The sequence below is a fragment of the Oncorhynchus masou genome, chromosome 16 (assembly GCF_036934945.1).
Source record: "Oncorhynchus masou masou isolate Uvic2021 chromosome 16, UVic_Omas_1.1, whole genome shotgun sequence".
Classification (NCBI taxonomy): Eukaryota; Metazoa; Chordata; class Actinopteri; order Salmoniformes; family Salmonidae; genus Oncorhynchus; species Oncorhynchus masou.
Window position 1 is genome coordinate 29,893,362 of NC_088227.1, and position 14,197 is coordinate 29,907,558.

The following is a 14,197-nucleotide window of genomic DNA, read 5'->3' on the forward strand; positions in this document are numbered from 1 at the left end:
CTGTTGTTCTGCCCCTGAACAGGCAGTTAACCCACTGTGTAACGGTTTTCCTCCTCTTCTGATGAGGTGTGAAGGATCGGACCAATGCGCAGCGTGGTAAGTGTTCATGTTATATTTATTAAACTGAACACAAAAATAACAAATGAGAAAACACGACAAAAACAAAACAGTCCTATTAGGTCACAAAACAGTAAACAACTACCCACAACCCATAGTGGGAAAACAGGCTGCCTAAGTATGGTTCTCAATCAGAGACAACGATAAACAGCTGCCTCTGATTGGGAACCATACCAGGCCAAACACAGAAATGCAAAAACATAGAACAACACATAGAATGCCCACCCCAACTCACGCCCTGACCAAACTAAAATAGAGACATAAAAAAGGAACTAAGGTCAGGATGTGACACACTGTTCCTAGGCCGTCATTGTAAATAAGAATTTGTTCTTAACTGACTTGCCTAGTTAAATAAAAATAAACCCCTACAAAAATATTCATTAATAATAATTCAAATTTCCTGTAGCTGCAGGATTATTTTATTGCTGTAGAAAACTGGCTCACGTTAAGATCCTACATCTGTATTTGTGGTGGTAATGTGGCAATGGGAGGTTCCATCGTGTATTCTCAGTACTTTCATATCTGTTCAAATAACAATGCTTCAGATATTTATTTAAACCAGAGATGCATTGGTATCTCCATTTACCCACCTGTGTGTGTGTGTGTGTGTGTGTGTGTGTGTGTGTGTGTGTGTGTGTGTGTGTGTGTGTGTGTGTGTGTGTGTGTGTGTGTGTGTGTGTGTGTGTGTGTGTGTGTGTGTGTGTGTGTGTGTGTGTGTGTGTGTGTGTGAGAGAGAGAGAGACAGAGCAGTAATGTAGCTCCACCCCACCCTGGCATGCCACATTGAATCAGGTGCGTGAAAGATGGGAGCAATCAGATTAATTAACGTCTGTCGCTCCTCTTCACTCGTTCCGCGCAGGCTTACACATCCCTGGCTCCGCCAATCAGAGCCCTGGAAGAGGAGAGGGATGAGAGGACCAGTGGCCTCGGGGGCTGGCGGCCCACCGCTCATATCACTGCTGGGAGGGGGGTGGAGGGGGAGGGGAGGGCGGTAATCCAGTGAGACACACAGAGGAGAGAGGCAGTGTGAGGGCAACGCCTCACAGCACCGGGAATCTCTCTCTCTCTATGACACTACCGCGCTCTCTCTCGCTCTACCACTTTTGCTCTGTCTCCTCTCGCTCTCGCTCTCGCTCTCGCTCTCTCTCTCTCTGTCTCTCCCTCTTTCTCTCTCTCCCTCTTTCTTTCTCTCGCTCTCTCTCTCCCTCTCTCTCTCTCTCCCTCTTTCTTTCTCTCTCTCTTTCTCTCTCGCTCTCTCTCCACTCAAAATTCAAAAAAGGGCTCTCATCTCTCATTTAGTGCTCTCACTCGACTGAGGGCTGCTTTTGCATTGTTAATTTATTCTCTTTTTATCTCTCTTTCTCTTTTATATTCTCTCATTGTTCTAAAATATCCCTGCTGTGGAAGAGGATGCATTGATGAAAAAGGACCCCAAAAATGAGACATTTTTTATTTGTGGTCTTTTTCTCTCTCAAGGAGTTCTCATTGGAAGTGTCTTTGTTCTTTTATTTCTATTTATTCATGTATGTCCTTTCCGCTCCTTATACGGCTGTGTTGCTACTAGGGAAAAAGGTTAGTGTGTCTGTGAGGAGCCAGCCGAAGTGATCGAGTGACTCTGCGTGAAGAGAGGAGAGGGGGATGTCTGGCTGTATCGCGCTGTGACTGTGAATCCACGACCACCCCGGAGAGACGGTGACTGGGATGCCATCGTTAACCTTAGAACTCTCTCGTTAACTAACGCCACAGCCTGGAACCCCACAGCCTGGAACCCCACAGCCTGGAACCCCACAGCCTGGAACCCCACAGCCTGGAACGCCACAGCCTGGAACCCCACAGCCTGGAACCCCACAGCCTGGAACCCCACAGCCTGGAACCCCACAGACTGGAACGCCACAGCCTGGAACGCCACAGCCTGGAACCCCACAGCCTGGAACCCCACAGCCTGGAACCCCACAGCCTGGAACCCCACAGCCTGGAACGCCACAGCCTGGAACCCCACAGCCTGGAACCCCACAGCCTGGAACCCCACAGCCTGGAACCCCACAGCCTGGAACGCCACAGCCTGGAACGGACAGATCAGGGATAAGGAAAGAAGAAAGAAAAGAGACACAGAGAAAGGAGAGAAATCCTTCCATCGTTCCTGTAGCAGGGTTGTGCTGTGCGTCTGATGTGCGGTAGCTGCCAAGCACCATGGATATAAATGTGCAGTCTCACCGGTTCTACTTCCCTCAGATCTACTGTACTGAGGCAGTGCCTGCTGGAGCCCACGTCCAGGTCACAGCGCAGGAATTTAAAGTCAGGTAGGTTACTGTACAATGTACTGGGTACCACTGGGTTGATAACCGTGACGCTACGCTAGGCTGGGCTGGGCTGGATAGGGTACCACTGGGTTGGTTACTGTGACGCTACGCTAGGCTGGGCTGGGCTGGATAGGGTACCACTGGGTTGGTTACTGTGACGCTACGCTAGGCTGGGCTGGGCTGGGCTGGATAGGGTACCACTGGGTTGATAACCGTGACGCTACGCTAGGCTGGGCTGGGCTGGATAGGGTACCACTGGGTTGGTTACTGTGACGCTACGCTAGGCTGGGCTGGGCTGGATAGGGTACCACTGGGTTGGTTACTGTGACGCTACGCTAGGCTAGGCTGGGCTGGATAGGGTACCACTGGGTTGGTTACTGTGACGCTACGCTAGGCTGGGCTGGGCTGGATAGGGTACCACTGGGTTGGTTACTGTGACGCTACGCTAGGCTGGGCTGGGCTGGATAGGGTACCACTGGGTTGGTTACTGTGACGCTACGCTAGGCTGGGCTGGATAGGGTACCACTGGGTTGGTTACTGTGACGCTACGCTAGGCTGGGCTGGGCTGGATAGGGTACCACTGGGTTGGTTACTGTGACGCTACGCTAGGCTGGGCTGGGCTGGATAGGGTACCACTGGGTTGATAACCGTGACGCTACGCTAGGCTGGGCTGGGCTGGATAGGGTACCACTGGGTTGGTTACTGTGACGCTACGCTAGGCTGGGCTGGGCTGGATAGGGTACCACTGGGTTGGTTACTGTGACGCTAGGCTGGGCTGGATAGGGTACCACTGGGTTGGTTACTGTGACGCTAGGCTGGGCTGGGCTGGATAGGGTACCACTGGGTTGGTTACTGTGACGCTACGCTAGGCTGGGCTGGGCTGGATAGGGTACCACTGGGTTGGTTACTGTGACGCTAGGCTGGGCTGGGCTGGATAGGGTACCACTGGGTTGGTTACTGTGACACTACGCTAGGCTGGGCTGGGCTGGATAGGGTACCACTGGGTTGGTTACTGTGACGCTAGGCTGGGCTGGGCTAGATAGGGTACCACTGGGTTGGTTACTGTGACGCTACGCTAGGCTGGGCTGGATAGGGTACCACTGGGTTGGTTACTGTGACGCTACGCTAGGCTGGTCTGGGCTAGATAGGGTACCACTGGGTTGGTTACTGTGACGCTACGCTAGGCTGGGCTGGATAGGGTACCACTGGGTTGGTTACTGTGACGCTACGCTAGGCTGGGCTGGATAGGGTACCACTGGGTTGGTTACTGTGACGCTACGCTAGGCTGGGCTGGATAGGGTACCACTGGGTTGGTTACTGTGACGCTACGCTAGGCTGGGCTGGATAGGGTACCACTGGGTTGGTTACTGTGACGCTACGCTAGGCTGGGCTGGATAGGGTACCACTGGGTTGGTTACTGTGACGCTACGCTAGGCTGGGCTGGGCTGGATAGGGTACCACTGGGTTGGTTACTGTGACGCTAGGCTGGGCTGGGCTGGATAGGGTACCACTGGGTTGGTTACTGTGACGCTAGGCTAGGCTGGGCTGGATAGGGTACCACTGGGTTGGTTACTGTGACGCTACGCTAGGCTGGGCTGGATAGGGTACCACTGGGTTGGTTACTGTGACGCTACGCTAGGCTGGGCTGGGCTGGATAGGGTACCACTGGGTTGGTTACTGTGACGCTAGGCTGGGCTGGGCTGGATAGGGTACCACTGGGTTGGTTACTGTGACGCTAGGCTAGGCTGGGCTGGATAGGGTACCACTGGGTTGGTTACTGTGACACTACGCTAGGCTGGGCTGGGCTGGATAGGGTACCACTGGGTTGGTTACTGTGACGCTAGGCTGGGCTGGGCTGGATAGGGTACCACTGGGTTGGTTACTGTGACACTACGCTAGGCTGGGCTGGGCTGGATAGGGTACCACTGGGTTGGTTACTGTGACGCTAGGCTGGGCTGGGCTGGATAGGGTACCACTGGGTTGGTTACTGTGACGCTACGCTAGGCTGGGCTGGATAGGGTACCACTGGGTTGGTTACTGTGACGCTAGGCTGGGCTGGGCTGGATAGGGTACCACTGGGTTGGTTACTGTGACGCTAGGCTAGGCTGGGCTGGATAGGGTACCACTGGGTTGGTTACTGTGACGCTAGGCTGGGCTGGGCTGGATAGGGTACCACTGGGTTGGTTACTGTGACGCTAGGCTGGGCTGGGCTGGATAGGGTACCACTGGGTTGGTTACTGTGACACTACGCTAGGCTGGGCTGGGCTGGATAGGGTACCACTGGGTTGGTTACTGTGACGCTAGGCTGGGCTGGGCTGGATAGGGTACCACTGGGTTGGTTACTGTGACGCTACGCTAGGCTGGGCTGGATAGGGTACCACTGGGTTGGTTACTGTGACGCTACGCTAGGCTGTGCTGGGCTGGATAGGGTACCACTGGGTTGGTTACTGTGACGCTACGCTAGGCTGGGCTGGATAGGGTACCACTGGGTTGGTTACTGTGACGCTACGCTAGGCTGGGCTGGGCTGGATAGGGTACCACTGGGTTGGTTACTGTGACGCTACGCTAGGCTGGGCTGGATAGGGTACCACTGGGTTGGTTACTGTGACACTACGCTAGGCTGGATAGGGTACAACTGGGTTGGTTACTGTGACGCTACGCTGGGCTGGGCTGGATAGGGTACCACTGGGTTGGTTACTGTGACGCTACGCTAGGCTGGGCTGGGCTGGATAGGGTACAACTGGGTTGGTTACTGTGACGCTACGCTAGGCTGGGCTGGGCTGGATAGGGTACCACTGGGTTGGTTACTGTGACGCTACGCTAGGCTGGGCTGGATAGGGTACCACTGGGTTGGTTACTGTGACGCTACGCTAGGCTGGGCTGGGCTGGATAGGGTACAACTGGGTTGGTTACTGTGACGCTACGCTGGGCTGGGCTGGATAGGGTACCACTGGGTTGGTTACTGTGACGCTACGCTAGGCTGGGCTGGGCTGGATAGGGTACAACTGGGTTGGTTACTGTGACGCTACGCTAGGCTGGGCTGGGCTGGATAGGGTACCACTGGGTTGGTTACTGTGACGCTAGGCTGGGCTGAATAGGGTACCACTGGGTTGGTTACTGTGACGCTCGCTAGGCTGGGCTGGATAGGGTACCACTGGGTTGGTTACTGTGACACTACGCTAGGCTGGGCTGGGCTGGATAGGGTACCACTGGGTTGGTTACTGTGACGCTACGCTAGGCTGGGCTGGATAGGGTACAACTGGGTTGGTTACTGTGATGCTACGCTAGGCTGGGCTGGGCTGGATAGGGTACCACTGGGTTGGTTACTGTGACGCTACGCTAGGCTGGGCTGGATAGGGTACCACTGGGTTGGTTACTGTGACGCTACGCTGGGCTGGGCTGGATAGGGTACCACTGGGTTGGTTACTGTGACGCTACGCTAGGCTGGGCTGGGCTAGATAGGGTACCACTGGGTTGGTTACTGTGACGCTACGCTAGGCTGGGCTGGATAGGGTACCACTGGGTTGGTTACTGTGACGCTACGCTAGGCTGGTCTGGGCTAGATAGGGTACCACTGGGTTGGTTACTGTGACGCTACGCTAGGCTGGGCTGGATAGGGTACCACTGGGTTGGTTACTGTGACGCTACGCTAACTGTAGTACTCTAATGCAGGGTCTCTTAAACCTCTTGAAACTCCCCATCCCGGATCCGGGATTGTGACTAAGCCTCAGGCTCATTAGCATAACGCAACGTTAATGATTTCTGAAAATCGCAAATAAAATTAAAATAATGCGTTTGCTCTCAAGCTTAGCCTTTTCTTAACAACACTGTCATCTCAGATTTTCAAAATATGCTTTTGAACCATAGAAATTGACTAATTTGTGTAAGAGTATGCAAAGCTAGCATAGCATTTTGTGTAGCATGTAGCACGCAACATTTTCACAAAAGCCAGATAACCAAATACATAAAATCATTTACCTTTGAAGAGCTTCTGATGTTTTCAATGAGGAGACTCCCAGCCACATACCAAATGCGCAGTGTTTCCTGAAAGCGTCTGTGTGTAGGAGAAATCGTTCCGTTTTCTACATTGCGCCTGGCTTCCGAAACGAACCGAAAATGCAGTCACCTACAACGTGAAACTTTTTCCGGATTAACTTCATAATATCGACCGAAACATGGCAAACGTTGTTTGGAATCAATCCTCAAGGTGTTTTTTCACATATCTCTTCATTGACATGCAGTTCATGGAAACTTGCTTCTCTCTCTGTGCCCCATGGAAAAATACTGGCAGGTGACTTTTGCGCACCAATTTCGGCGCAGGACACCGGGCGGACACGTGGTAAATGTGGTCTCTTATGGTCAATCTTCCAACGATCTGCCTACAAATACGTCACAATGCTGCAGACACCTTAGGGAAACGACAGAAAGGGCAGACTCATTCCTCTTGCGTTCACAGCCATATAAGGAGATCATGAAAGACAGAGCCTCAAAAATCCTTGTAATTTCCTGGATGCCAAGTCATCTTGGTTTTGCCTGAAGCTCACGTTAAAGGGCACGCACAGAGAAGATATTTGTATTTCTGGACACGTCAGAGTGTTTTCTTTCGAACAGTAGCAATTATATGCATAGTCGAGCATCTTTTTGTGACAAAATATCTTGTTTAAAACGGGAACGTTTTTCTTCCAAAAATGAAATAGCGCCACCATAAGTGTAAGAGGTTAAACAATGGGTCAGGACCCAAAGTGGTCCCTGGGCATGTGAGAGGTGTCTCTAGTTATGAGAATGCATCAACGATCACACACTATTTCTTCTTTATTTGGTTTGTTGGAGGACGGACAATTTGTCATTTGGGTCTTGAGCTGAAAAAGTGTAAGAAGCACTGTTTAACATGCCTCTACTTTACTAGGTCTGCATCTCAAATGACATCACTCATTATCATATTCCCTATCTAGTAGAGATGTGTTGTTTTCCCTGCTACCAGTAGTACATCGCTGTGTCTATTAGAGAGCAGGGGCTTTGATGGGATTGCAGATTGATGTACAGATACAATTGCAATGTACAGAATTCATGTAAATCTCTATCCTATGGAATAGACAGCCATGTCTGTTCTGTACTATACATTGTGTTTCTACATATGAGCCGTGAATGGTTGTCATTGCAGAGTGGCAGGGGTAGAATGGTAATGTGTTAACTGGGCAGTCAACGTCCTGATAGGGGGATGAGGAAGGAGGAGCAGAGGAGAGAGGAAAGAAGAGAGAAGGAAATAGAGGAGGAGAGAGGAAAGAAGAGAGAAGGAAGGAGAGGAGGAGGAGGAGAAGAGAGGAGGAGAGGAGAGAAGGAAAGAGAGAAGGAAGGAGAGGAGAAGAGAGAAGGAAAGAGAGGAAAGAAGAGAGAAGGAAGGAGAGGAGAAGAGAGAAGGAACAAGAGGAGGAGAAGAGAGAAGGAACGAGAGGAGGAGAGAGGAAAGAAGAGAGAAGGAAAGAAAGGAGGAGGAGAAGAGAGGAGGAGAGGAGAAGAGAGAAGGAATGAGAGGAGAAGAGAGAAGGAAAGAGAAGAAAGAAGAGAGAAGGAACAAGAGGAGGAGAAGAGAGAAGGAACAAGAGGAGGAGAAGAGAGAAGGAACGAGAGGAGGAGAGAGGAAAGAAGAGAGAAGGAAAGAAAGGAGGAGGAGAAGAGAGGAGGAGAGGAGATAAGGAAAGAGAGGAGAAGAGAGAAGGGAGGAGAAGAGATAAGGAAAGAGTGGAGAAGAGAGAATGGAGGAGAGGAGATAAGGAAAGAGAGGAAAGAAGAGAGAAGGAACAAGAGGAGGAGAGAAGAAAGAAGAGAGAAGGAAAGAAAGGAGGAGAGAGGAAAGAAGAGAGAAGGAAGGAGGAGGAGGAGAAGAGAGGAGGAGAGGAGGAGGAGAAGAGAGGAGGAGAGGAGATAAGGAAAGAGAGGAGAAGAGAGAAGGAAAGAGAGGAGAAGCGAGAAGGAAAGAGAGGAGAAGAGAGAAGGAAAGAGAGGAGGAGAGAGAAGGAAAGAGAGGAGAAGAGAGAAGGAAAGAGAGGAGGAGAAGAGAGAAGGAACGAGAGGGGGAGGCATTGATGGCTTGTAAAGAAGCTTGCCAAGACTGCTGGGGTGATGACAGTGGTGTTGTGTTTTGTTTGTCTCTGAGGGCTGCTGCGGTGGCCGTGTGTGTGTGTGTGTGTGTGTGTGTGTGTGTGTGTGTGTGTGTGTGTGTGTGTGTGTGTGTGTGTGTGTGTGTGTGTGTGTGTGTGTGTGTGTGTGTGTGTGTGTGTGTGTGTGTGTGTGTGTGTGTGTGTGTGTGTGTGTGTGTGTGTGTGTGTGTGTGTGTGTGTGTGTGTGTGTGTGTGTGTGTGTTTGTGTGTGTGTGGCTGGCAGCAACTGTGACTGTTTGTTCTTTCTGCCTGCCCTCTCTTTTCTCATTTCTCTCTGCCCGCCGCTCCACCTCTTCTTCTCTACCTTCTTTCCTCCACTCCTCCTAAACCCTCGCAGCTCCCATGGTGCCTTGGAGCATCCTTCCCTGATATGGCCGCTGTCGTCATGGTTGCAGAGTGCTCAGAAACACATGTTTAGATATTCTGTAAAGTGTCTTTTGTCTTCAGCACCATCTTTGTGGGGAGAACAAGTATTTGATACACTGCCGATTTTGCAGGTTTTCCTACTTACAAAGCATGTAGAGGTCTGTCATTTTTTTATCATAGGTACACCTCAACTGTGAGAGACGGAATCTAAAACAAAAATTCAGAAAATCACATTGTATGATTTTTAAGTAATTAATTTGCATTTTATTGCATGACATAAGTAAGTATTTGATCACTTACCAACCAGTAAGAATTCCGGCTCTCACAAACCTGTTAGTTTTTCTTTAAGAAGCTCTCCTGTTCTCCACTCATTACCTGTATTAACTGCACCTGTTTGAACTTGTTACCTGTAGAAAAGACATCTGTCCACACACTCAATCAAACAGACTCCAACCTCTCCACAATGGCCAAGACCAGAGAGCTGTGTAAGGACATCAGGGATAAAATACAGGAGAATAGGCAAGCAGCGTGATGAGAAGGCCACAATTGTTGGCGCAATTATTAGAAAATGGAAGAAGTTCAAGATGATGGTAAATCACCCTCGGTCTGGGGCTCCATGCAAGATCTCACCTCGTGGGGCATCAATGATCATGAGGAAGGTGAGGGATCAGCCCAGAACTACATGGCAGGACCTGGTCAATGACCTGAAGAGAGCTGGGAACACAGTCTCAAAGAAAACCATTAGTAACACACTACGCCGTCGTGGATTAAAGTCTTGCAGCGCACGCAAGGTCCCCCTGCTCAAGCCAGCGCATGTCCAGGCCCTTCTGAAGTTTGCCAATGACCATCTGGATGATCCAGAGGAGGAATGGGAGAAGGTCATGTGGTCTGATGAGACAAAAATATAGCTTTTTGGTCTAAAATTCACTCGCCGTGTTTGGAGGAAGAAGAGGGATGAGTACAACCCCAAGAACACCATCCCAACCATGAAGCATGGAGGTGGAAACATCATTCTTTGGGGATGCTTTTCTGCAAAGGGGACAGGACGACTGCACCGTATTGAGGGGAGGATGGATGGGGCCATGTATCGTGCGATCTTGGCCAACAACCTCCTTCCCTCAGTAAAAGCATTGAAGATGGGTCGTGGCTGGGTCTTCTTCCAGCATGACAACGACCCAAAACACACAGCCAGGGCAACTAAGGAGTGGCTCCATAAGAAGCATCTCAAGGTCCTGGAGTGGCCTAGCCAGTCTCCAGACCTGAACCCAAAGGAAAATCTTTGGAGGGAGCTGAAAGTCTGTATTGCCCAGCGACAGCCCCGAAACCTGAAGGATCTGGAGAAGGTCTGTATGGAGGAGAGGGCCAAAATCCCTGCTGCAGTGTGTGTAAACCTGGTCAAGAACTACAGGAAACATATGATCTCTGTAATTGCAAAGAAAGGTTTCTGTACCAAATATTAAGTTATGCTTTTCTGATGTATCAAATACTTATATCATGCAATAAAATGCAAAGTAATTACTTAAGAATCATACAATGTTATTTTCTGGATTTTTGTTTTAGATTCCATCTCTCACAGTTGAAGTGTACCTATGATAAAAATTACAGACCTCTACATGCTTTGTAAGTAGGAAAACCTGCAAAATCGGCAATGTATCAAATACTTGTTCTCCCCACTGTATATATAAGCAGAGGGAGGGATGCTGCCATGGAACCTACTGTATATACAGTGTTGAGCGGAGGTGTGCAGATTAGTATTTCAGGTCGTTGATGACAAGGTGCAGTAAATGGCCCAATGCAAAGTCACTCAATCCCTATGAGCCCGATGGGTGGTTAATGAGGGCCACAGCATGGGGGAAGGAACTGTTCAGGTGGTTTTGGTCATGATTCACCTAAACCATCTACCAGAGCGTAGTCTTTAATAGATGGGGTGTCCAGGTTGGGCAGGGTGTCCAATCTGGGAAAGGTGTCCAGGGTGGGAAAGGTGTCCAGGGTGGGCAGGGTGTCCAGGGTGGGAAAGGTGTCCAGGGTGGGAAAGTAGTCCAGGGTGGGAATGGTGTCCAGGGTGGGAAAGGTGTCCAGGGTGGGAAAGGTGTCCAGGGTGGGAAAGGTGTCCAGGGTGAAGGGTGTCCAGCGTCTCCAGGGTGGGAAAGGTGTCCAGGGTGGGAAAGGTGTCCAGCGTGTCCAGGGTGGGAAAGGTGTCCAGGGTGAAGGGTGTCCAGCGTCTCCAGGGTGGGAAAGGTGTCCAGGGTGGGAAAGGTGTCCAGGGTGGGAAAGGTGTCCAGCGTGTCCAGGGTGGGAAAGGTGTCCAGCGTGTCCAGGGTTGGAAAGGTGTCCAGCGTGTCCAGGGTGGGAAAGGTGTCCAGCGTGTCCAGGGTGGGAAAGGTGGGAAAGGTGTCCAGGGTGGGAAGGGTGTCCAGCGTGTCCAGGGTGGGAAAGGTGTCCAGGGTGGGAAAGGTGTCCAGGGTGGGAAAGGTGTCCAGCGTGGGCAGGGTCAGCGATCATCTTACCTGCACGCTTCCTTGTCCTGGAGGGGCTGCAGTTTGCCCTTGTAGCGGGCAGATGCAGACCCAAACCAGACAGTGATAGAAGAGGTGAGGATGGCCTCAATGATGGACGTGTAGAACCAAACTTGAATTGTCCGAGAGAGTTGGAGCTTCTCCATCTGGTGCAGATAGTACGTCCTTGGGTACTTTTTAGTTCTTTTGTCCTTGGGTTTTCGAGGTGTTGGAGGATGTACTAACCGATACATGTATCACTATGCCACTTTGTTTACATACTCATCTCATATGTATATACTGTACTCGATACCATCTACTGTATCTTGCCTATGCTGCTCTGTACCATCACTCATTCATATATCCTTATGTACATATTCTTTATTCCCTTACACTGTGTATAAGACAGTAGTTTAGGAATTGTTAGTTAGATTACTTGTTGGTTATTACTGCATTGTCGGAACTAGAAGCACAAGCATTTCGCTACACTTGCATTAACATCTGCTAACCATGTGTATGTGACAAATAAAATTTGATTTGATTTGATTTGTAGTGAAGGTCCATGTTGACGGCGTTGTCCACAGAACTATTGGCTCTGTAGGCAAACTTCATGGGGTCGAGGAGGGTGTGGGTGGTGGTTTTGAGATGGGACAGGACCAGGAGCTCAAAGGTTTTCATGATGACCGAAGGGAGCGCTACTGGTCTGTAGTTTTTAATCAGAAAGATGTATGTGTAACTGTTTCATTCATCCCTCTGTCCTTCCCTTCATCCATCCCTCCATCCATCCCTCCATCCATCCCTCCTTCCATCCCTCCGTCCATCCCTCCGTCCTTCCCTCTGTCCTTCCCTTCATCCATCCCTCCTTCCATCCCTCCTTCCATCCCTCCGTCCATCCCTCCGTCCTTCCCTCTGTCCTTCCCTCCCTCCTTCCCTCCGTCCATCCCTCCTTCCATCCCTCCGTCCATCCCTCCGTCCTTCCCTCCGTCCTTCCCTCTGTCCTTCCCTCCCTCCTTCCCTCCGTCCATCCCTCCTTCCATCCCTCCATCCATCCCTCCATTCATCCCTCCGTCCATCCCTCCGTCCTTCCCTCCGTCCATCCCTCCGTCCTTCCCTCCGTTCCATCCCTGTCTCCATCCAAGTTTGAGATTTTACCAAGTAATAATCTGGTGTGTGATCTCTGGTCAGATTTCTCCTCTCTAACTGATGACTAGATCAGCTTTAACAGACTGAGTTTTCCTCTGGTAAGCAGCTTTCAAAACAACCAGCCCAGGAGGGCTATGTACATATTGTGGCAGACGGCAGGGAGAGGTGAGGGGAGTGGTGATTAAAGGGAGATATCTTGCAGCCCGCTGGCTCCACCCCCAGGCCTTATATGGACTTCCTGCCCCAACAAGGCAAGCCTGTGGACCATTAACCATTGGAAGGCTTGGGGATAAAAGAGGAAGCGGGCTGCACAAACAGGGAGAGGACTGAGAGTAAAACCTGTGTTATGGAGAATGTGAAAAGAGAGAGAATTATCTGTGTGATTAACCGTTGTGACCTGGACTGTCTGATTACCCCCATTGTGTACCGAACCGGTTTGGCTGAGGACCTGAGTTCTAGGATTACCCCTGGACAACGGAACGGACAACGAGAGCGGATTGTGGACTGTGAACTGGCTGCTGAATTCCCCCCCTTTCACACAGTGTGCAAATCTCACTAATACATTCCCCATTTGTATTCTAGTTGTGCTTTGTGTGCGTGTTTGGTTATTCAACTTGATGACGTGGAAACCCCACCCCCTTGAACCTGCTACATGTGATGGAGAATGTGGGCAACCCAACCCAAGTCTAATAACCAAACAGACACGGAGCACAATGGAAGCATTGGTGAAACAGCTGATGGAGGTGAACAAAGCCCAGCAGGATATGCATCAGGAGCTGCTGGAGGAACAGCGTCAGCAGACCACTCTCCTGCGAGCTAAACTTAGCCAGCTGACAGCCGCCCAGGCTGGCATGGTGGCAGGCGCAGCAGTCTCTCACCCCAAACCCAGTAGGTTTATAGTGAAGCTGACAGAGGTTAATGACATCGAGGCTTGCCTTCGAGAGGACGGCGAGCAGGGAGAAATGGCTCCATGAGCAATGGGCCAACCGATCTAGTCCAGCACAGCATCATCACCGAACCTGGGGAAAAGGTGAAGTTGAGGCCCTAACGCATACCGGAAGCATGGAGAGAGGCTGTCAGGACCCGAGGTAAAAATGATGTTGGAAGCTGATATCATCAAAGAGTCGAATAGTGAGTGGTGCAGCCCCATAGTGTTGGTGCCGAAACCAGACGGCACCATTCACTTCTGTAATGATTTTAGAAAGGTCAATTAAATCTCAATGTTCGACGCCGACCCCATGCCCTCCTCTTCAGGAGCTAAGGGCACCTACCAATAACCCTTCATCAGGTCGAGCGTGCTGATAAATCAGGCGGTCACTAGCCGTTCATCAGTGGGAGAAAACTGTTTTTGCCAAACCTGATGTGCTGTTACACTACAAGTAGCTGCCCTTTGGGGGTCTGCTACAATACAGTAAGTTACAGCCACGGTAGAGGGCTATGTAGCTACAGTAAGTTACAGCTACGGTAGAGGGCTATGTAGCTACAGTAAGTTACAGCCACGGTAGAGGGTTATGTAGCTACAGTAAGTTACAGCCACGGTAGAGGGCTATATAGCTACAGAAAGTTACAGCCACGGTAGAGGGCTATGTAGCTACAGTAAGTTACAGCTACGGTAGAG

At 50.7% G+C, this 14,197-nt stretch overlaps 1 pseudogene; it reads left to right on the forward strand.

Annotated features, from left to right (window-relative positions):
• Positions 1-1,173: 1,173 nt before the first annotated feature.
• The window catches only part of LOC135557803 (ena/VASP-like protein), an 89,413-nt pseudogene continuing 76,389 nt past the window's right edge, over positions 1,174-14,197 (forward strand).